A 22423-nucleotide genomic window follows, 5' to 3' on the forward strand; every position below is an offset into this window, starting at 1 on the left:
CATAAAGTAATAGCAAGAAATCAACTATAGCACTTAACATATGGAAAACAACAAGATCAAGTGGCAACACAACGAAACAAGTACGTAATCAATCAACAATATTAAGAACACACATGACGACTTAGGCCTCCACACCAGTCTTTTGAGAAATAGGTTATTTGAGATTGAGTATATTAAGTCACTTAATTTGTTTTTCTTTAATATTATCATGTCGGAACGTGACACCCAATCTAATAATATCATTTCGGCTCGTGACACCCGATCCTATAATATCATGTCGGCTTGTAATACCCGATCCAAATATATCGTATCGGCTGGTGACACCTCATCCAAGTATATCGTGTCGGTTCGTGACATCCGATACAAATATATCATGTCAACTTGTGACATCCGATTCAATTCTATCGTGTTGGCTCGCGACACCCGATCCAAATATAATTAATTCATCATTCTTTATTATCACTTTTCACTTCATTAACAATAATTTATCAAGTCTTCTTTATTCAAGGCATCACTTTTGATAGAGCAAGTTCAAGATTATGGATTTCATGGTCTTGGATTGTAGACCAATCACAACAACGTATCAACCATCCAAATCACAACAACTAAATGCATGAAAATTTTCACAACATTACTCAATGACTATCAATCTCTATTAAGAGTCTCTCTATGATATAGAATAAATCATAACCTATCTCAACTGAAGAACCAAAGTCATACAAGCTAATTCACCAATGTTTTTCCTTTTCTCAATGCCTCCGAATGTTTCTAATCTATCAAATTTCTAATATTCGTAAGCAAATGAATCCGTAGACACCCATATTACTATATGTCTAACTTAGACCCAAAAGCTCACTCAAATCTATAATTAATTCCTAAATTTCAAACCTAGGGTTAAATCTTAATTCCTTCAATTAGTACAACTCTAATAGTGTTTATATAATATAATATAACCAATATTTAATTATCTATATCAATATATAAAAATTTGAATTATAATTTGATAACCAAATAAATTAAAAATCACACCCGCTAATTTATGAAAGCATGAACTTGCACTGCGAACACAAATAGGATACCGAATCTTAATCTATTAGAAATCCATTACATATATAATTTCAAATGATTGGCTAATCAGATGTCAATCATTGGCATCATTAACCAATACAGGGCATTAAAAAAATTATCCCCTCCCCCTAAGCTTGAAAAGACCACGATCTGTGAGGATTTGCAGATTCAATTTGCTTGCAAGTTTGATTCTTTTTTCTCCTCACTCCTCAATACAATATAATAACATGGACCATATGAAATTAAAGCGCTATAGGGTGGCTACCTGAAGCTTTTGGTTGTTCCTTGTTCGGTGTTGCCGCATAAGGTTAGTTTTCGTCTTCCCTTTCTCTTTTCTTTTCTTTTCTTTTTTAAAATAGTTATGTACTAAAAGTGATAAATTTTATTAATTTATGTTAATAAGTAAAGTGGTATAATATATTAATTAAATTATCACTTTAGCTCATCAATTAAATTAATTATCTAAAATTACTTTTCAATTAAATAATCGTATTTATCAAATAGTTCAAAATATCCATTAAAATTTATGAAATGATTTTTTTATAAAATGAGAAGTTCTAATATTCTAAATGACCTACGATTCGTTACGGAGAGATTCTTGGTTAATTGCTGAAGTTTAGAGAAAACATCCACGGTGAAAGAGAGAGTTATTAATTCATCAGTTTAGATTTTTGGAGTTATCTTTTAAAATGATATATAAACAAACACGTGTATGGCTTCGAGACCAAACGTTTTGTCCATTTAAGTTGCTAAGAATTATTATATAAGGCATATCATTGAATATTTTAATCATTAGTAAATAGACCATTACAGACCAACATATAAAAGAAACAATTTTGATAATTAAACATGATACATTTTATAATATAACTAACCATAAGAGACCGTGTTAGTACGAGCTCAATTTATATTATTTTTTTCTCTAGATTTATATGATATTGAAAATTATTTTTTTATATTTTTAAAATTTTTAAATTGATAGTTATTATGATTTATACATTTTATGTCATTTTAATTAATATATATTATTTATTTTGTTTCATTTTATGTCACATCAAAATTTTATTTGTCTTTTAAATATTTTAAATTATTAATTAATGTGGTTTATAGTACTTTTTACATAAACTTCAAATAATGTATGTTACTCTCTCTGTCCCAATTTATGTGGCACCGATAAAATTTCAAGAACCATTTAGATTTTGTCTCTGTCTTTTTTTAAGTTGGTAATTATTGTGATTTATTATACCTTTTACATCATTCCAACTAATAGATGTTACTTCCTCCATCTCAATTTAATCTTCAGACTGAACCGAAAAATCACAAAATGCAACACAACAAGGGGGTCGTTAGACCGTAGCTTACGCGAAGGAAGGATTGACAAATCTATAGTGACGGGTCTATTTTCTTCTAGGCGAGCTGTGAAGCTACTTTTTCTTTCTTTCATTCCATCTGTCTTGCTTGATTTGTTAAACAGGGTGCTTTGATAAGACTGTTCCGCAGAGAGTTTCTATGATGGCCCCAAAACACACCCATTTTTCAATCGTAGAGAGACTTTTCAATTGCGAGCTACGATTAGAGCTCAATATATACTAGTGTTATTCCGTGAAATAACTCAAATTTCAAATCATTCACTTGCCGTTGCGCGCTAGCAGTTACTCTTCAGAGATATGGAACTCCAAGCCGATCAACAGATCCCAGGAGAGTTCAAGAATTTCTTCCTTCGTCGGAGCAGAAGGTAGAAATCTAGTGAATATGTCTTTAAAATGAAGAATAAGATAAATAAAGAAATAACTCACCGGACCCAGGAAATATCCAATCCAATAAATTAAAATATTAATTCAAGAAAGCGATAGATGAACGGAGATAGATAAAAAAATCACTTTATATCAATGCAATCGCATAAAATATTATGCATTTTCCGACCAAAAATATCCTTTTTTTAAGGATAAACGATGCACTTTTCAAAAAAATATGAAACATCACTTATATAACTTGTTTTTTCTATTTTCACTAGAGGGTTATTATCTTTAAAGAATATATTTTTTAAAAATATATTCTTTTTAACTTTTTAATTAGTCGAACATGAAAAAATTGAACTACTTCAAGAAACATGTTGGGCCAGAGCGTCATGTTGAAAAATGTGGTGTACCTAACATATATTTTGGATTATTAGTCACAAAAGTTACAACTACAAGACAAGGATATATAGAATTATTTTCTTGCATTATTTGCCACATATATTATTACATTGTCAGGCAGTTGGACAAATAATGAAGTAGGATCAGCTGGGCAAATTAACAAGTATAGAGCTATTTATTTTGCTAAATTTATAAGCTGATCAATATATTTATTAAATATTAAATATATTTATGAGCTAAGTGATTATAAATCAAATCAACCAAAAGTAATTTGCTTATAAATACTTTTAATTCAACCAGTGTTTTATTTTATTATTCTACAAAATCTTTTGTTAATTCTCATAATATTTTATACAAGATAAAATGTAAAACTCTATCTCCACTTCTAATTCATTCTTTCTTGTTTTCTTTGTAAAGATACTTTTAAATTTATAATTTATTTTTAAAATAATAATAAGACTATTTCAATCATTTTAACAATAAAAGGGGGGGGGGGGGGGGGAGGGAATTGGCTCTTTACTACCCAACGAGGAACTTCTGTCATTCATTATAAAAATGACAGTTTTACATTATCGCCGTGGTAAAAGTGGGTATTTATGCCCTTAATGGACTAAACCATCACTAGTTCCTTTTTCATACTGATCCAACCCTATGATTCGTGACCGATTCAAATCCCAAATTATATCCAATTAAATTCCTATTTTTCAATGGAGGACAAAAGTGTTCCTCGTCAAATAGTAAAGGGACAATTTTTGCCCTTTTTCGTCTCTTTTAAAAAGATTTATCAACATCAACAGTACTGTATTATCAATTTTAGAGATCTTCATCCGATTTAGCTTCATAACATTAACCTTTTTTTATGATTTACAATATCACGTTTCTCTCTCGTATCATTTTTCTCTTTATAATAATTCTATTTATATATTAATCATAAATATAAAAAAAAATTCAAAATGATGAATTTCCCTTTATTAATATACTAGAAAAGGGGAAGCCCGAGCATTGAAATTGGTAATTTTTATTTATGGTACTTTTAAGTTTTTAAATACAATGATAATTTTTTTCTATTATTAATATTAACGATCTAACATTAATATTAGAAATCAAAAGTAATTCATAGATAAAAAGATCGAAAAATAAAATAATCACACGTATTACATAGTTAATAACAATAAAACATGAATGAATTTTGGACAATTGAACCAAAAATTTAAACCTAAAACATCATGGATATTTGCTAACTTAATTAAGTAGTACTTATTTAACATGATTTTTTTATGATAATGTAAAAATTCATCTGTCACGATCCAAATCGAGGGCCTAGATATGACATGACAAATGAGGAACCCGAAAGTACCTCAAACAAGTCTCTTAACATTCTTTTAGCCTTTCATAGGTAATGACAATAAATAAACAAGCGAAAATTATAATAGTAAATCTTCAACTTACATATGTCCAACAATACCTCTAATTTTTAGATTTAATAGGGCTAAGACAAATTCCTAACTCACCCTCAATCATAATAGAAAAAATGTCATAGTAAGTGTCTAAAGATCTCAACATATCATAAGTTTGAAATATAAAGGAGTATTGTTCCTGAAACATGGGAACTCACCAAAAGTAGCCTTCAAACGAAATCTTAACTAGCCACGTGGAGGAGAAGGAGGAGGAGCACCGGTCCCTACATGGTGATATCATGTATGCAAAAGAGGATGTGTTAGTACTTTGAATGTACTACGTATGTAGACATGCATTACAAAGTAAAACATTTAGGACATTTATAAGATAAAGTACATAAATGAGTGCATGCATGAGTAATCAAGTGTCACACCCCGAGAGGGTACCCTAGACGTGACCGGCACTCGAAAATTATTTCTGGCCTTCAAGCGAACCACCTGATTCAGCCACACTATCTTTCAATCACAATCACTCAATGAAGGACTCCATCATAAACATATCATCTCATATTAGAGGGGACAGAGGCCAAACACTATCAACCCAACAAAACAAATATAATAAAACTCCTCAAAATGACAGTCCAACCTCCCCACACTCTAGTCTATGAAGCCTCTATCAAAGTCTAGGAGGTGCCAATGACAAGCCCATGGCTACCAACAATCAAAATAAAGGAAACGACAACAAAACTATACAAGAAAGCTCAACATCCTCCGACAACTAGGAGGACTCACCAACTGGCTGGGAGTGTATGTGGATCTTCAACGGAGCGCCGGTTGATGATCTCTAGTACCTATCGCTGCATCATAAAATGATGCAGTCCAAATGGCATCAGTACATGGAATGTACGAGTATGTAAAATGGCCGAATGAAACAATATCAGGAGGGACCAAATCAACTCGGGAACTTTAATTCAGAAAGAAATACAACTCAACAAGCATCCTAAGTCTAAACAAGAATATAGCTTAGACGGGACCAAATCATATACAATCAGACTCGGAGTACTACCAAGACCTATGTGGGAGTTTCTCTCATCCGACAGTCATCACTTATGAGCCAGTGAGAGTATAACAAGACGACGTTGTTGCCGCGTCCATTCATACTTTGCCAGAGTATGAACGAATCAACCAATCATGGATCCAATCCAACCAAGTCCTATAATGTCAGGATAATAATTTTGGGGAAGCATCCGACTTTAACGGTTCAATCTCCTCCTACATTTGGAAACGTAGTTATTGGATTCGAGTATGGACTGTACTCTTGCCCAATTCGGTGCTCGATACTCCTCCCAAGACTCAATGCTCATAAAACTCCATCCAATCAACTCAATTAAATCATATCGACAAGTCTCATTTCAACCTTGTCAACTCATCAACTCTATCACAATCACACATCTCATAATTATATCTTTCAAAAGAAATTTAAATGCACATTTATAGCAACATATAGACATAAACAATCATTTCCTTCATCCATTTGATTAATCTTTGAGACTCATCACAACTTCAAGGCTTTAAATCGACACTTCAAAATAAGCAATATTTTAAAGAAAAATAACATCATTTATCATAATCTACATAGTTAACAAGATCAATCGAGCATATTTAACAACTCATCTTCATCAACTCATACTCACATAAAGGCTCTTTTTAGAAGTTTCTTGACTCAACCTCATCAACCTAGAAAGAATCAATTTAATAGATGACAAGACTCATTCGATCATAACCCTAACAAGAACTCCATTTCTATGGACATTTATTCTCAAAGAAGGTATAGGGCACATGGGTGGACTCAACCCATGTTTTAAATAGCCTTACATACCTTAGTGAAGAATTGAAGAAAACCTTGTTGTTGGGTCTTCAATGGGAAGCTCGAAGTCTTGAAGCTCTTGAAACAAATCCTTGTTAGAAATGGAGAAGAAGAAGAAGAAGAAGAAGAAGAAGAAAAAGAAGAAGAGAGGATTTTCTAGGGCTTTTCTAAAGAGAGAGAGGGGCTGAAAATTATGTTCCCAAATGCTCAAACATGATACATATATAATTTGGGACAAATTCCCAAATTGCCCCCTCTCAAAAGTTCTAAACAAAATAGGCTAAAACGCTCCTAGCACGATAGTGGCGCGTCGCGCCATTGCAGCGCCAGGTCGATTACGCCTAAAAACCTGCACATCTGTTAGTGGCGCGCCGCGCCAAGGACCAAACTACTGAGGCACATTCTTGGCGCGATAGTGGCGCATTGCGCCCTTACAGCGCCAAGGCCATATTTTTGGGGTTCTGGAAAATTAGCTTGAAAAACCCTGCACATCTAGTAGTGGCGCGCCGCGCCAGGGACCAAACTACTGAGGCATGTTCCTAGCGCGATAGTGGCGCGTCGCGCCACTGTGGCGCCAAGCTTACTTTTTCAGCAATTGCAACCCAGGCCTAATACTCTTGTCGAGCTAGTTCGTCTTAGGATCGTCATATCTTTTGACTCCGAACTCCAAAAAATACATTCTTGGTGGCGTTAGAAAGAAGACTCGACGACCTTTAATTTAATAGGTCATGGGCCACCCAAATTTTCATCTTTCAAAAGGTAGGGTCGTTAGAATTCGACCCCTTATACGAACTCATCCTAAAACTTAGCCACGACGAACCTTTTGGACTTAGCTTGGTCCTAGGGGTCCTTTGTGACCCCACATCACCTCCAACACTCTTCAATTACTCAAGGAATCATCTTAACTCAAGCAAATACTTCACAATAAATGAGTTCGACCCTACACATATACAAGAAAGGTCCGAATCTTAGGAAACAATTTTGGGGGGTGTTACAATATCTCCCTCTTAAGATCATTCGTCCTTGAATGACGAGTAAACCAAGAATGGAATTCGAGGTACAATTCATAATCAGAATTCGGTCATTCAACTAATCAAATTCTCAAACAAATTACCAATCAAGCTTAAAATGCACAAATGAATTCAAGTCAAGGAAATGGACATTACCTTCAATATTCTCATCGGTAGGCACGAATAGATGTGGATATTTAGATTTCATATCTTCCTCCGCTTCCCATATGGCTTTCTCAACAAATTGATTTCTCCACAAGACTTTGACTGAGGCAATCTCTTTGTTCCTCAATTTGTGAATTTGGCAATCAAGAATTTGGATCGGAACCTCTTCATAGGACAAGCTATCCTTAACTCCAATACTATCAATGGGGACTACCAACTAGGGATCGCCCAAGCATTTCTTCAACATCGAGACATGAAATACCAGATGGATGGCGGCTAGCTCCGAGGGTAACTCCAATTCATAAGCGACACTCCCTATCCGCCTCACAATCTGGTAAGGACCAATGTATCGAGGACTAAGCTTCCCCTTCCTTCCAAACCTTATGACACCCTTCATGGGTGACACTTTCAAATACACCCAATCATCCACCTCAAACTCTAAGTCTCTTCTCCTCACATCGGTGTAAGATTTTTGGCGGCTTTGGGCTGTCTTTAGCCTATCTTGAATAACCCTCACCTTCTCCATGGCTTGGTGAACAAAATTAGGCCCAATCAACTCAACTTCACCAACTTCAAACCATCCAATTGGCGATCTACACCTCCTCCCATACAAAGCTTCATAAGGAGCCATTTGAATGCTTGCATGATAGCTATTATTATATGCAAACTCTATGAGAGGTAAGTGATCATCCCAATTTCCCTTGAAGTCAAGCACACATGCCCTCAACATATCTTCCAATGTCTGGATGGTGCACTCTGCTTGGCCATCTGACTGGGGATGAACGGTCGTACTCAAGTTCACCCTCGAACCCAGTCCCTTCTGGAAGGATCTCCAGAATTAGGAGGTGAATTGAGCTCCTCTATCTGAAATGATAGACAAGGGAACCCCATGCAATCTGATGATCTCCTGTATAGATAACTTTGCATAATCTTCTGCGGTATTAGTGGTCTTAACTGCCAAGAAATGGGCTGATTTCGTCATCCTATCCACAATCACCCAAATAGAATCATGTTGCTTTTCGGACCTCGACAAACCTGTGATAAAGTCTATGTTGATCATCTCCCACTTTCATTCCGGAATGTCTATATTTTGAGCCAAGCCACATGGCATTTGATGCTCAACTTTCACCTGTTGGCAATTCGGACACTTGAAAATGAATTTCGCAATATCTCTCTTCATCCCACTCCACCAATAGATTTCCCTCAAGTCATGATACATTTTTGTAGAGCTCGGATGAATAGAGTATCTGGAACTATGCGCTTTGGCCATAATTCTCTCTCGAACATCACCGACATCAGGTACACACAACCTATTTTTGTACCTTAACACACCATCTCCCTCTTTGGTAAAAACCATCACCTCTTATTTATGAACAACTTCCTTCAATTGGAGGAGGACGGGATCCTGATCTTGTTTTTCTTTTACCTCCGTCACGAGTGAGGATGCAGCCCCATCCTGCACTTTAACTCCACCTTCATTGTTTTCTTCAAGACTAACTCCCAATCGGGCTAATCTGTGCACCTCTTTAGCCAATTCTTTCTTTCCCTCCTCTATATAGGTAGTGCTACCCATAGACAACTTGCTAAGAGCATCAGCAACAATGTTAGCTTTACTTGGATGGTAGAGGATGCTCATATCATAGTCCTTGAGTAGCTCGAGCCATCTTCTTTGCCTCAGGTTGAGTTTCTTCTGGCTGAAGACGTATTGTAAACTCTTGTGATCGGTGAACACATCAACATGCACTCTATACAAGTAGTAGCGCCAAATTTTAAGGGCAAATACCACAGCTGCCAGCTCAAGGTCATGAGTTGGGTAATTCCTCTCATGAACCTTAAGCTGTCTTGACGCATAGGCTATCACCTTCCCCCTCTGCATCAGTACACAGCCCAAACCAATTCTAGATGCATCACAATAGATCACAAAACCCTTTGTTCCCTCAGGCAAAGTCAAGACAGGAGCAATGGTTAGCTTGGTCTTCAATTTCTGGAAGCTCTTCTCACAAGCATCGGACCATTGGAACTTAGCCTTTTTTTGGGTCAGCTTAGTCAATGGTGATGATATGGATGAGAATCCCTCTACAAACCTTCGATAATAGCCGGCCAAACCTAAAAAGCTTCTTATCTCCGTTGGGGATGTGGGTTTGGGCCAATTCTTTACAACTTCAATCTTCTAAATGTCAACCTGAATACCATCTTCAGATACAATATGGCCAAGGAAGGCCACTGATGCAAGCCAAAATTCACATTTGGAGAACTTTGCATACAATACCTGGTCTCTCAAAGTTTGTAGGATGACTCTAAGATGATGGGCGTGCTCCTCCTCATTCTTGGAGTAGACCAAGATATCATCTATGAATACAATTACAAACATATCAAAATATGGTTTAAACACTCGATTCATGAGATCCATAAAAGCTGCGTGGGGCATTTGTCAATCCAAAGGACATGACCAAGAATTCAAAGTGGCCATAACGAGTCCAAAAAGCAGTCTTTGGAGTATCACACTCCCTCACTTTCAACTGATGGTAGTCGGATCTTAGGTTTATCTTTGAGAAATAAGTGACACCCTGAAGTTGCTCAAATAAGTCATCTATTCTAGGGAGAGGGTATTTGTTGTTTATAGTGACCTTATTTAGCTGCCTGTAATCAATGCACATTCTAAGGGACCCATCTTTCTTTCGCACAAATAGGACGGGAGCACCACATGGCGAGACACTCGGCCTAATAAATCCCTTATCTAGCAAGTCCTTCAACTGTTCCTTCAACTCTTTCAACTCAGTCGGAGCCATTCTATATAAAGGAATTGAGATAGGCTGGGTATCAGGAAGAACGTCAATCCCAAAGTCGATCTCTCTATCCAGAGGGACTCCATGCAGATCTTTGGGAAAAACATCGAGAAACTCATTGACAATTGGGAATGACTCGGGGGATGGAGACTCAACATTATCGTCTTTCACTCGGATAATGTGATAGATACACCCTTTTGAGATTAGATTCTTGGCCCTAAGGTAAGAAATAAACTTACCCCTAGGCATAACAGGACCACCCTTCCATTCTATGACAACTTCATTTAGGATGTTGAACTTAACAATTTGAGTCCTACAATCAATAGAGGCATAACAGACATAAAGCCAGTCCATGCCAAGGATCATATCAAAATTGACCATATCCAACTCAATTAAGTTGGCCAAGGTATCTCTGTGATGAATTGAGATATGTGGATCGGGCCATCGTTCCTCGGCATTATTATGTAATATACGGATCGGGCCATTATACCTTGGTATTATTATATGATATACAGATTGGGCCTTCGTACCTCAGCATTATTATATGAGGCACGGATCGGGCCGTCCTTCCTCGGCATTATTATACGATATATGGATTGGGCCATCGTTTCTCAGCGTGTGCTTGCTAGATACATGGATCGGGTTGTACATTCCACAACGCTAATGGTACATATGTGCTTATGATGACAGCATGATGTAGTTGTTACACCGAGTCCCCGAACGGGCCGGTTACAATACGTGATGATAGTATGTATGACTTTATTTTATAAGATGTAGGTACGGTAGATGGCTAAATGTTATACTTGTCCCATGCATCCCTATTGCAATTGTAATTTCTTTATAATTTTTTATACTTACATACTCAGTACATATGTCGTACTGACCCCCTCCTTTCGGGGGGACTGCGTTTTATGCCCACAGGTACAGACACAGGTTTTGGGAGTCCGCCAGTTTAGGATTCTGCTCAGCCAATTTGGAAGAAGCTCCATTGTATCGGAGCCTAGTTTTTGGTACTGATCCTTGATGTATATATTTGCTTTTATTTATTCAAAGGTACGGCGGGGGCCTTGTCCCACCATATGTTATCATCACTTCTCTTAGAGGTCTGTAGACATGGGAGTGGGTTGTGTATATATATGTGCTCAATCGTGTCTGTATGATTTATGTTTAGGGTGTTTCCTCTATCGTGGCAGCCTTATCGTCTCGCGTGTATGTATATAATGGGATGATCCCACATGCTATATAGCCTCATCGGCTTAGGTGTTATGCTGCCTAAATGATAAGTTGTGGCCTCTCAGGAGACAGGTTAGGCCAATATGCGATCATGCAACAGATTTACTTACAGTTATAAGGGGTATATGCGAGTGTCCAACTTGGACACCCGTCACGACCTAGGGGGTGGGGTCGTGATAATTTTGCATCAAAATAAACCAATAATCATTAGTTTAATCATTATTCATGCTATTAAGTAGAAATAAGAATTGCCCATAAGAAAATCTTATTTGAAATCAAGAGATTTAGTTAAAAAAGTTTTGGACTCCATGGGTGGAAGAACCCATTGATAAACACCCACATACCTTAGAGTAAAGTTTAAAGAAAATAAACATAATTTATCATATAATCAAAATACTTTAGACATGAGAGTGGAAGGAATACTCTCATTGATGCCTTACATACCTAAAATCCGAAGCTTTACTCAGAATTGAAGGACTTAATGAACACTCTTGAATCCTAACCTTTTATCCTCGCTTGAGCATTTTGTGTACTATACGGAGTATATGAATCACCAGAATAGTATTTCTATACTATTAAGAACTAAAACTATATTTTGAGAATGAGTAAAGAAGTGTATAGACAGAAGAGTTGCTTGAGAAAGCTTAATGAACAAAATGATGAAATAAGATGGGTATTTATAGGTGTGAAGGAGGGACCTAACAATAATTAAAATAATTATAAATAAAAATTTAAAAATTTAATAGAGGATTGTGATCTCATGTATGATGTCAAATGGAGGACTATTGATGTCATGGGTGATGTCAAATGGATCTAGATCGTTCTTCTATGGTTGGTGAGATGAATCTTTTTTTTACGGAATACCCTTTTTCGGAGCTATGTTTGAACAAGATAACTTCCTAATTATGATTTCATGTCTACATATGAAATGTAGATCTAGAAGTATTTTTTCATGTCGTTCAAGAATCAACTGATTTGGAGCATCCTATAGTGAGATATGATATTTTTCTACAAATACTTCATTTTGTTACAGCATTAGGTCTTGCAAAGATTAATGTATTTGACCTACTTAGCCTTCGAATCTTAAGTTATGGTCTTCACAAAAGTATTCTTATCATTTATATCTATTTTCCGTAACTTTTGTAGATAATGATGTTGGGTTATTCACAAATTTGAATCACCTAAGTTAGACCATCCTATGAAAATGTATGCCCAAAATACAGAAGCAGTATCATTTTCGTCTAGAATTGAAACACTATATACAACATTTTTATAGGGTGTTACATTATCTCCCTCTTGGAAATATTCGTCCTCGAATGAGATAAGACTTAGCTTGAATAGAGTAGAGTGTAAACCAACAACCCATCATTAATGCAATAGTGCAATTTAAAACATCGTTTGAAACATATTACTTAATTTTGCATGCATATGACAAGAAAAGTTGAAATGCAAGGATTCATGTAATTGAGCAAGGAAAACTTAATACCTTAGGCTTGAGTAAAGGGAAAAAGATGAGGGTATCACTTAATCATATCTGCTTCTGCTTCTCATGTAGAACTTTCTACTTGTTGATTCCTCCAAAGGACTTTAATAAATGCAATTTCGTTGTTCCTCAATTTCTTAACTTGCCATTCAAAATTTCAACCACGACTTCTTCATAGGTCAAGTTTTCTTCAACATTCACTACTCCCAAAGGAACAATGAAACAAGGATCACCCACACATTTTCTCAACATATACACATGTAACACTGGATGAACCATGGCTATTTTCAATGGCAACTTCAACTCATACGCAACCTTGCCAACACGTCTCACAATTCTATAAGGCCCTACATACCTAGGGCTCAATTTCCCTTTCTTACCAAATTGAACGACACCCTTCATGGGTGAAACCTTCAGATACACTCAATCATCCACATTAAACTCAAAATCCCTTCTTTTAGTGTCGGAATAGGACTTTTGATAACTTTTAGCCATCTTCAACCTTTCTCTAATGATCTTCACCTTCTCTAAAGCATCAAGTACCAAATCAGGGCCCAACAAGGTCATCTCACCTACTTCGAACCAACCAATCAGGGATTTACATCATCTCCCATACAGAGCCTCAAACGGCGCCATCTCAATATTTGAGTGGTAACTATTATTATAGGCAAACTCGATAAGCGGTAGATGATCATCCCAATTTCCTTTAAACTCCAACACACAAGCCCTTAACATATCCTCTAGTGTTTGAATCATCCTTTTGGCTTGCCCATCGGTTTGAGGATGGAATCTGGTGCTCAATTTTACCTTAGTACCGAGGTCCTTTTGAAACGATCTCCAAAAGTGAGAAGTGAATTGGGTACCAGGATCCGTAATAATAGATAACGGCACACCATGCAACCTCACCAACTCCCAAATATACAACTTGGCATAGTCTTCGGTACTATAGGAAGTCTTAATCGGTAGAAAGTGAGCTGACTTAGTCATTTTATCAATAATTACCTAAATCGAATCATGATGCTTCCGGGTATGAGGCAAACCCACTATAAAATCCATATTCACATCTTTCCACTTCCAAGTAGGGATTTCAATATCTTGGGTTAGGCCACCCAACCTTTGATGTTCGGCCTTCACTTGTTGGACACGAACCTTGTCATGTCCTTCTTCATGACACCCTACCAATAGAATTCTTTAAAGTCTCAGTACATTTTCGTCGAACCAGGATGAATAGAGTATGTAGAATTATAAGCCTCCACCAAGATCAAACTTCTTAGACTATCCACATCTAGAATACATAGCCGACCTTGGTAGTATAGCACCCATCTCCCCCTTGGGAAAAGACCTCTACCTTCTTTTCCTTCACTAAATTCTTTAACTCAATAAACGTCGGGTCAAGATCGTGTTTTGACTTAACATCCACCCCAAAGAGGCTTCAGACCCATTTTGAACAACCATACCACCATCATCAATACCACACAACTTCACCCCTAATCTAGCCAATCGGTGAACATCTTTCACCAAATCCCTCTTCCCTTCATCAACATGGGCCACACTTCCCATAGACATTCTACTAAGTGCATCGGCAATCATATTGGCTTTACTCGGATGATAGTGCACACTCATGTCATAGTCCTTAAGGAGTTATAGCCATCTAATTTGCCTTAGATTAAGGTCCTTTTGGGTGAACACATATTGAAGACTTTATGATCGGTATAAACATCCACATGCACCCCATAGAATTAATGCCGCCAAATCTTCAAAGCAAAAACAATGGTCGCCAATTCAAGGTCATGGGTAACGTAGTTACGCTCATGCACCTTTAGTTACCTAGAAGCATAGGCTATGAACTTGCCATTTTGCATTAAGACACAGCCTAAACCAATCTTTGAAGTATCACAATAAACCACAACCCTTCTAATCCTTTTGGTAGAGTCAAAATAGGAGCGGAGGTAAGTCGATCTTTCAATGTTTGGAAACTCTTCTCACACTCATCCGTCCATATGAATTTGACTTTTATTTTAGGTCAATTTCATCACAGGAGATAAGATGGAATAAAACCCTTCGAAGAACCTTCTATAGTATCCTGCTAGACCTAAGAAGCTCCTAATGTCTGAAAGAGACAATGGTCTAGGCCAATTCTTGACTACCTTTGTTTTATTAGGATCAATCTTGATCCCATCACCGAACACTACGTGATCAAGAAATGCCACCTCCTTCAACCAAATTTCACACTTACTAAATTTTGCAAAAAATTGCCTATCTCTCAACATTTGAAGCATAACTCTAAGTAATTCTTATGTTCTTCTTCACCCCAAGAGTAAATCAAAATATCATCAATGGAGATCACCATAAAAATATCAAGATAAGGTTTGAATACCCTATTCATCAAGTCCATGAACACCACCGGGCATTCGTCAACCCAAAACGCATCACCACAAACTCAAAATGACCATACCTTATTCGAAAAGCCATTTTGGGAATATCACACTCCCTCACCCTTAGTTAATAATAGCCAGACCGAAGGTCGATCTTGGAGGAGTGACTTGCCCCTTGTAATTGATTAAACAAGTCATTTATTCTAGGGATTGGGTACTTGTTCTTAATGGTCATCTTATTTAATTACCAACAGTCAATGTACATTCGAAGCGACCCATCCTTCTTTCTCACAAATAACACGCGAGCACCTTATGGAGAAATACTTGGGCCTTATGAACCCCTTTTCTAATAAGTCCTTTAATTATTCCTTCATCTCTTTCAATTCTGCCGGGGCCATCCGGTAAGGAAAAATAGAGATATGTTGGATATTGGGGAGGAGATTGATATCAAAATCAACTTTGGCATGCCCTACCAAATGAAAAGGAAGTCGTAGGAGCAAGTTAAGAGTTACAATTCCCCGACTCCATTCCTATTTATTTCCTTTCAAGAGGGACACCAGAAAGGTCATCAGGGAACTCATTGACTATGGAAACTGACTCAAGAGGAGGACTTTCGGAGTCTACATCCCTAACTCTCACAATGTGATAAATACAACCATTAACAATCAATTTTTGGGCCTTAAGATAAGAAATGAACTTACCTTCACTACCGAATCATGACCCTCCCATTCAATAACGGAGTCATTTGGAAATTGGAACTTGAATCGACAAGTCCTACAATCTATGGAAGCATAAGATTCATGTAACCAATCCATCCCAAGAATGACATCAAAATCTACCATTTCAAGCTCAGTAAGATCACAAGGAATAACTTTATGTAAGATAGACACGGGATAACCCCTATAGACCTTTCTAACAACACCGACTCACTAATACGGGTAGATACCAAATAAGGCTCTAATAACATTTTGGGTGACACATCAAACCTATTAGTAAGGAATGGAGTAACAAACTATAAATTTGCACTCGGATCTAATAATGCATACACATTAAAAGTAAAGACCTTTAACATATCCTAACGACATTGGGTGCGTCCTTAACCTCTTGTCTTCCATGCAAGGCATAAAAGCGAATGATGCATTGTCCACCTCCTTGGGCTTGTTGACCATGAGCAATTTGGCCTTGAGTCCTACCATCACCACCCCTACAATCCCTAACATGGTGGCCCAACTTGCCATACTTAAAGAATGCATTGGAACTTGCTAAGCATTCCCCTTTGTGAGTCCTTCCACACTTCTTGCAAGCGGGGAAAGTTTGAGCACCAACATTCTCTCTTGGAACCATTGGGTTAGAATCCTTGTCCTTATTGAACCTTGGAAGAGGATTATTGGTGGAACCTTGTCCCACAAACCGTTGCCCACCTTAGCCTTTGCCATTGTTACTATAACCAGACCTTTGAGGGTTAAACCCTCCACCATCCACTCTAGCCTTTTTGAACCCCATTGATCTATCTCTTAACTTTTCTTCATCAATTTGATCAGCGTAAGTCATTAACCGAGAGATGTCCATCTCTTTGACCAATATGGCCATTTTGCACTCCTTGGACACCAAGCTTGAGACACCGAAAATAAACTTGCTCATCCTAGCTCTTGGGTCAGAGACAATGAAGGGAGCATACTTTAACACCTTAATGAATTTGAGAGCATACTCCCTCACGCTCATACTTCCTTGATGGAGGTTGATGAAATCTTATATTTTGGCCTCCCTTAGTTCCAATGGGAAGAAGTGGTCTAGGAAGGTACCTTTGAACAGTTCCCATCCTATCGGCCCAATTTCTTCATCTCTTTCACCAACCCATTGTTCGTACCACACTCAAGCCACACATTTGAGTTGATAGGCCACTAGATCGGCCTTCTCATTTGGTGGTACATGCATGAAAGCCACAATTCAGTATACATCATCAATGAACTTTATAGGGTACTCATCTAGTTTAGAACCATCGAACTCGAACGGATTTATCCTTTGGAAATCTCGGATCCTAGAGGTCGGATTTTGTATTTGAGGAGGAGGAACACCTTGATTTCTTTGGTTGGCTACATCTTGAGATAATAACGTAATGATATTGCGTAACTCGGCATGGGTTATCCCTTTCTCATAATGTGGGGCATTGGGAATCAAAGGAGCTTAGTCCTCATTATCAACCGTTGCTCTTGGAGGTGCTCTTCCACGAGTCACGAAATAGGTTGTTAGTTAGAGGAAAGCTTAGGACACTTTAAGGCACGACATGAATTTAAAAGAAGTGAAAACTTTTCTAAATGCCCCATAGTCTCCTATTCATAGTTATGGCGTGCTTCAAAATCATGACCAAGATCCTATTTGATGCAGTATGTTAGTCTCCGAGGACCATTCAAAAACTTAGACTCAAACAAGTCTCTTAGCATTCTTTTAGCCTTTCATAGGTAATGACAATAAATAAACAAGTGGAAATCATAATAGTAAATCTTCAACTTACATATGTCATACAATACCTCTAACTTTTAGATTTAATGGGGCTAAGACAAGTCCCTAGCTCACCCTCAATCATAATAGAAAGAAATATCATAGTAAGGGTCTAAAGATCTCAACATATCATAATCTAGAAAGATAAATGAGTATTGTTCTCGGAACATGAGAACTCACCAAAAGTAGCCTTCAAACGAAAACTCAACTAGCCACGTAGAGTAGAACGAGAAGGAGCACAGGTCCCTATATAGTTATATTATGTAGGCAAAAGAATATGCGTTAGTACTTTAAATGTACTAAGTATGTAGGCATGCATTACAAAGTAAAATATTTAGGACATTTATAAGGTAAAGTACATAAATGAGTACATGCATGAGTAATCAAGTAGATATCATTTGAATCATACATATATGGATATATACATGCATGAGTAATCATGTAAATAACATTTGAAACGTTCATCTATGGGAAGTTGACTATAACCGACATTAAGACCATGTGAACTATTACATGGAATCCAATATAACCCCCTACATTGTCGGGGGAGTCTACTTGCCTAGGGTGAACTCTGTCAACTTTACATTTTAACTTTAAGGGCTTTCGTGGATCCATTAGGCTAAGCCTACAAGGGCTCCTATGTTGGCATATAGTTAATGAGATAAGGGGTTGCTACTAAGATAACCATACCGAATTCCACCTCAATGCTCCATTCGGTGCTAAATCAATCCCACAGAATAGTTTAATACTTCAAAATAATCATAGCATATAACTTGAGAATTCAAAACATCACATTTGGTGGAATAGCTCTTTAAAACCTTTAGTGATTCAAATATGCAAGAATCGTCCTTATAGTATAAAGAATCCATCATTCATAACATTTCATCATTCTTTTATTTTATAAGACTTCTTTTTTATCGTAGACATTATTTTCATAAACATTTATTTGGAGTCAAAGCTTTCAAGTCAAACTTCATTGAAAATATAGTAAAACTAGGTGGGTTTAAATCACTTCAACTTTCAAACATATATGTAAATAAAATTATGCATAAATACTTTAAAATCCATTAATTAAAAATCATGCTTTAAACAACCACCAATAAATTTCAAGAACCTTTAAAGAGCTAAATAGATAAAAATACTTGCAAACCATCAATTCATACATATGAAATCATTTTGCATCAAAATAGACCAATAATCATTAGTTTAACCATTATTCATGCTATTAAGTAGAAATAAGAATTACTCATAAGAAAATCTTATTTGAAATCAAGAGATTTAGTTGAGAGTTTTGGACTCCATGGGTGGAAGAATCCATTGATAAACACCCACATACCTTAGAGTAAAGTTTTTAAAAAATAAACATAATTTATCATATAATCAAAATACTTTAGGCATGAGAGTGGAAGAAATACTCTCATTGAAGCCTTACATACCTGGAATCCGAAGTTTTACTCAGAATCGAAGGACTTAATGAACACTCTTGAATCCTAGCCTTTTCTCCTCGCCGGAGTGTTTTGTCTACTACATGAGTATATAAATCATCGGAATAGTATTTCTACGCTACTAAGAACTAAAAGTATATTTTGAGAATGAATAAAGAAGTGTATAGAGAGAAGAGTTACTTGAGAAAGCTTAATGAATAAAATGATGAAATAAGGTGGGTATTTATAGGTGTGAAAGAGAGACCTAACAATAATTAAAATAATTATAAAGAAAAATCTGAAAATTTAATAGAGGATTGTGATATCTTGGGTGATGTCAAATGGATGACTATTGATGTCATGGTGATGTCAAATAGTTCTAGATCTTCTATGGATGGTGAGATGAATCTTCTTTTTACGAAGTACCCTTTTTCGGAGCTATGTTTGAATAAGATAACTTCATAATTAAGATTTGATGTCCACATATGAAATGTAGCTCTAGAAGTCTTATTTCGTGTCGTTTAAGAATCAAATGATTTTGAGCATCCTACAGTGAGATATGATTTTTCTTTTACAAATACTCCATTTCTTCACAACACCAGGTCTTGCAAAGATTAATTTATTTGACCTACTTAGCCTCCGAATCTTAAGTTATGGTCTCACAAAAGGTGTATGTAATGATATTGGGGTTATTCAAAAAATTGAAATACCTAATTTAGACCATCCTATGAAAAATTATGCCCAAAATACAGAATCAGTATCATTTCGTCTAAAATTGAAACACTATATACAACATTTTTAGGGGGTGTTACATCACTTATCTAAAAATACTGTATACTATGAATCAGAGAAAATATCTATTTAGGTTAAAAACATTATAATCAATTAAAGTTAACCAGTTAACCTTGAGAAAGAGTTGAACAAGTTGCTAGACGTAATTAATAGTGGATCGTTTGATAGCTATTCTTCTGGTTAGGAAGCATTAATACGATGTTTGATTTGAAATTTAGAAATACACATAATTAATATATGGATAAATTATAAAAAACAAGACAACCGGAAGCTGCTCAAGCAAGTAACATGACCGGAAGTTGCTGAGTTATTCTCTCATATATAAGTACTATACTATATACAAAAGCACCACTTTAGGTAACAAATTAGAATAACAGATGAGATAGAATTATCTTGACATATATTATATATTTAATATCCATTAAAATTTTAATAAATTATAAAACCTTCTAAAATACTTGCTAAGCAAATTTATCGTAACTTATAAAAACAATTTCATAAATATTTAAGACATTTTTGAAAGAAAGTTAAATTATATTTTAATCAAATTTCTAATTTAAAATTCGAGGTTCATGAGCACATGCAATGTTATAATAAAACTCTCAAATTTAGGCTAGTAAGCCTTCGACACGCTACGATGGACAAACGTAAATACCTGAGGTGTTACATTATATTCACTTGAAAGGCATCTAGAAAATTCCACAAATTCATGGAATATTCATAAATAGATCAATATATGCCAAACTCTTCTTGATAATCAAATAATTCAAGAAGATGTACAAATCCTTTCATTGAGATCAAGTTCAAGTTCAAATCATCCTAGCTAGTTCAAGAAATACGCCACTAACGACCCTCGAATCACGATGGAGATCAAATCCAAATCATTTTAATTCGAGAAATACGCCACTAACGGCTCTCGAAACAAGGAGAAAATCTAAGAAGAGAAGAATCAAGGGATAATCAGATTTGTATCCGCACCTTTTATCAATAAAATTATGTTTTTTTAGATTTTATATATGGTTAATTTATTTCTCATTTATTTAAAATGTGTTGCAAACCACCACCAACCAAATATTTCATTAATTAAGTAAAAATTCTCTCATATAGCCAAACCTAACGCTGCATAATCAATGTGGAGATCATCTTTTTAATCCCTCCAACTAAACAACCCATTGATAAATTTATAAAAAGACATGAGCTGGTGATCACACCTTTGTTTAATATGTAGCTAAATTACTACATATTAAATTTAGAGAGTGGCATCTGAAGTTGTCTCTAATTTTTAGAAAAATATCTAAAATTTGTGGGGGTTTATTACCCCATAGAATCATTTTAAATCAAAATAAATAAATATTTTTGATCCATTTTCACAACAAATATGTTTTGAGTTTGATAGGCTTTTGGACGAGTAAATAAACACTTCCACCAATGTAAAAATGTCATGTGGCACTACCAATATGAATTTACTTCTTTAATAAAAGATCCACTTTCCATTTTCTCCAAAACCTCTATTGATAGATGTTGAAGAGCTTTTCATCTACAATCAAATAAAATAATCTCCATCCTCAACGAAATTTTCATCCAGCTTTACTAGCTTCAATTTTATTTTATTTTTATTTAAAAGTTATGAAATCAACTAATTTGCAAATTAAATCTTGAAAGTGCAATATAATTGTAAACAAATTTCAACACTAAATCAGTTAAAAAAAATATCCAAAGTTAAATCAGTCTTAAACCAACACTATATACACATGAATAATAGATAACACAAGAAGAAAATAACAACAAATCACTATAAAGATGACTTTTCAAAAAATCTTCTTTCAAGAAACTTTGATCAATGTATCTTCCACGTCTACAATTCATACCTTTTGAATACTACTATATTAAAAGAACTTTCTTTTAATCAAAATTTTCATTCAAATCAAGAAGTCATTAACATGTGAGTCTTCACTTATTCGTTTTGACTCCATAATTCAAGAAATTATCACCGCAAAACAAATTTTGACTATTGAAATGCTTTAGGGTTTTGATCATCAAATAGAGAGAGTAGAATGAAAATCTAAAAGGGGTTTAGGGTTAAATGGAGAGAGTCAAAATTCAAATGTGAATGGGTCAGAATTTTATCCGATTTTTACTAAATGGATTGAAAAAAAAAATTATATTATTAATTGGGAGTGAGACAC

The 22423-nt window shown here is 35.7% G+C and overlaps 1 long non-coding RNA gene across 1 annotated transcript; it reads left to right on the top strand.

The window, feature by feature from the left end:
- The first annotated feature begins 1051 nt into the window (after positions 1-1051).
- On the top strand, positions 1052-2653 carry LOC129892504 (uncharacterized). Its single transcript, XR_008767329.1, has 2 exons — positions 1052-1375; positions 2372-2653. It is a non-coding gene; the product is annotated as an uncharacterized LOC129892504 (long non-coding RNA).
- The last annotated feature ends 19770 nt before the right edge of the window (positions 2654-22423 follow it).

This window comes from Solanum dulcamara, chromosome 6, assembly GCF_947179165.1.
Source record: "Solanum dulcamara chromosome 6, daSolDulc1.2, whole genome shotgun sequence".
Taxonomy (NCBI): domain Eukaryota; kingdom Viridiplantae; phylum Streptophyta; class Magnoliopsida; order Solanales; family Solanaceae; genus Solanum; species Solanum dulcamara.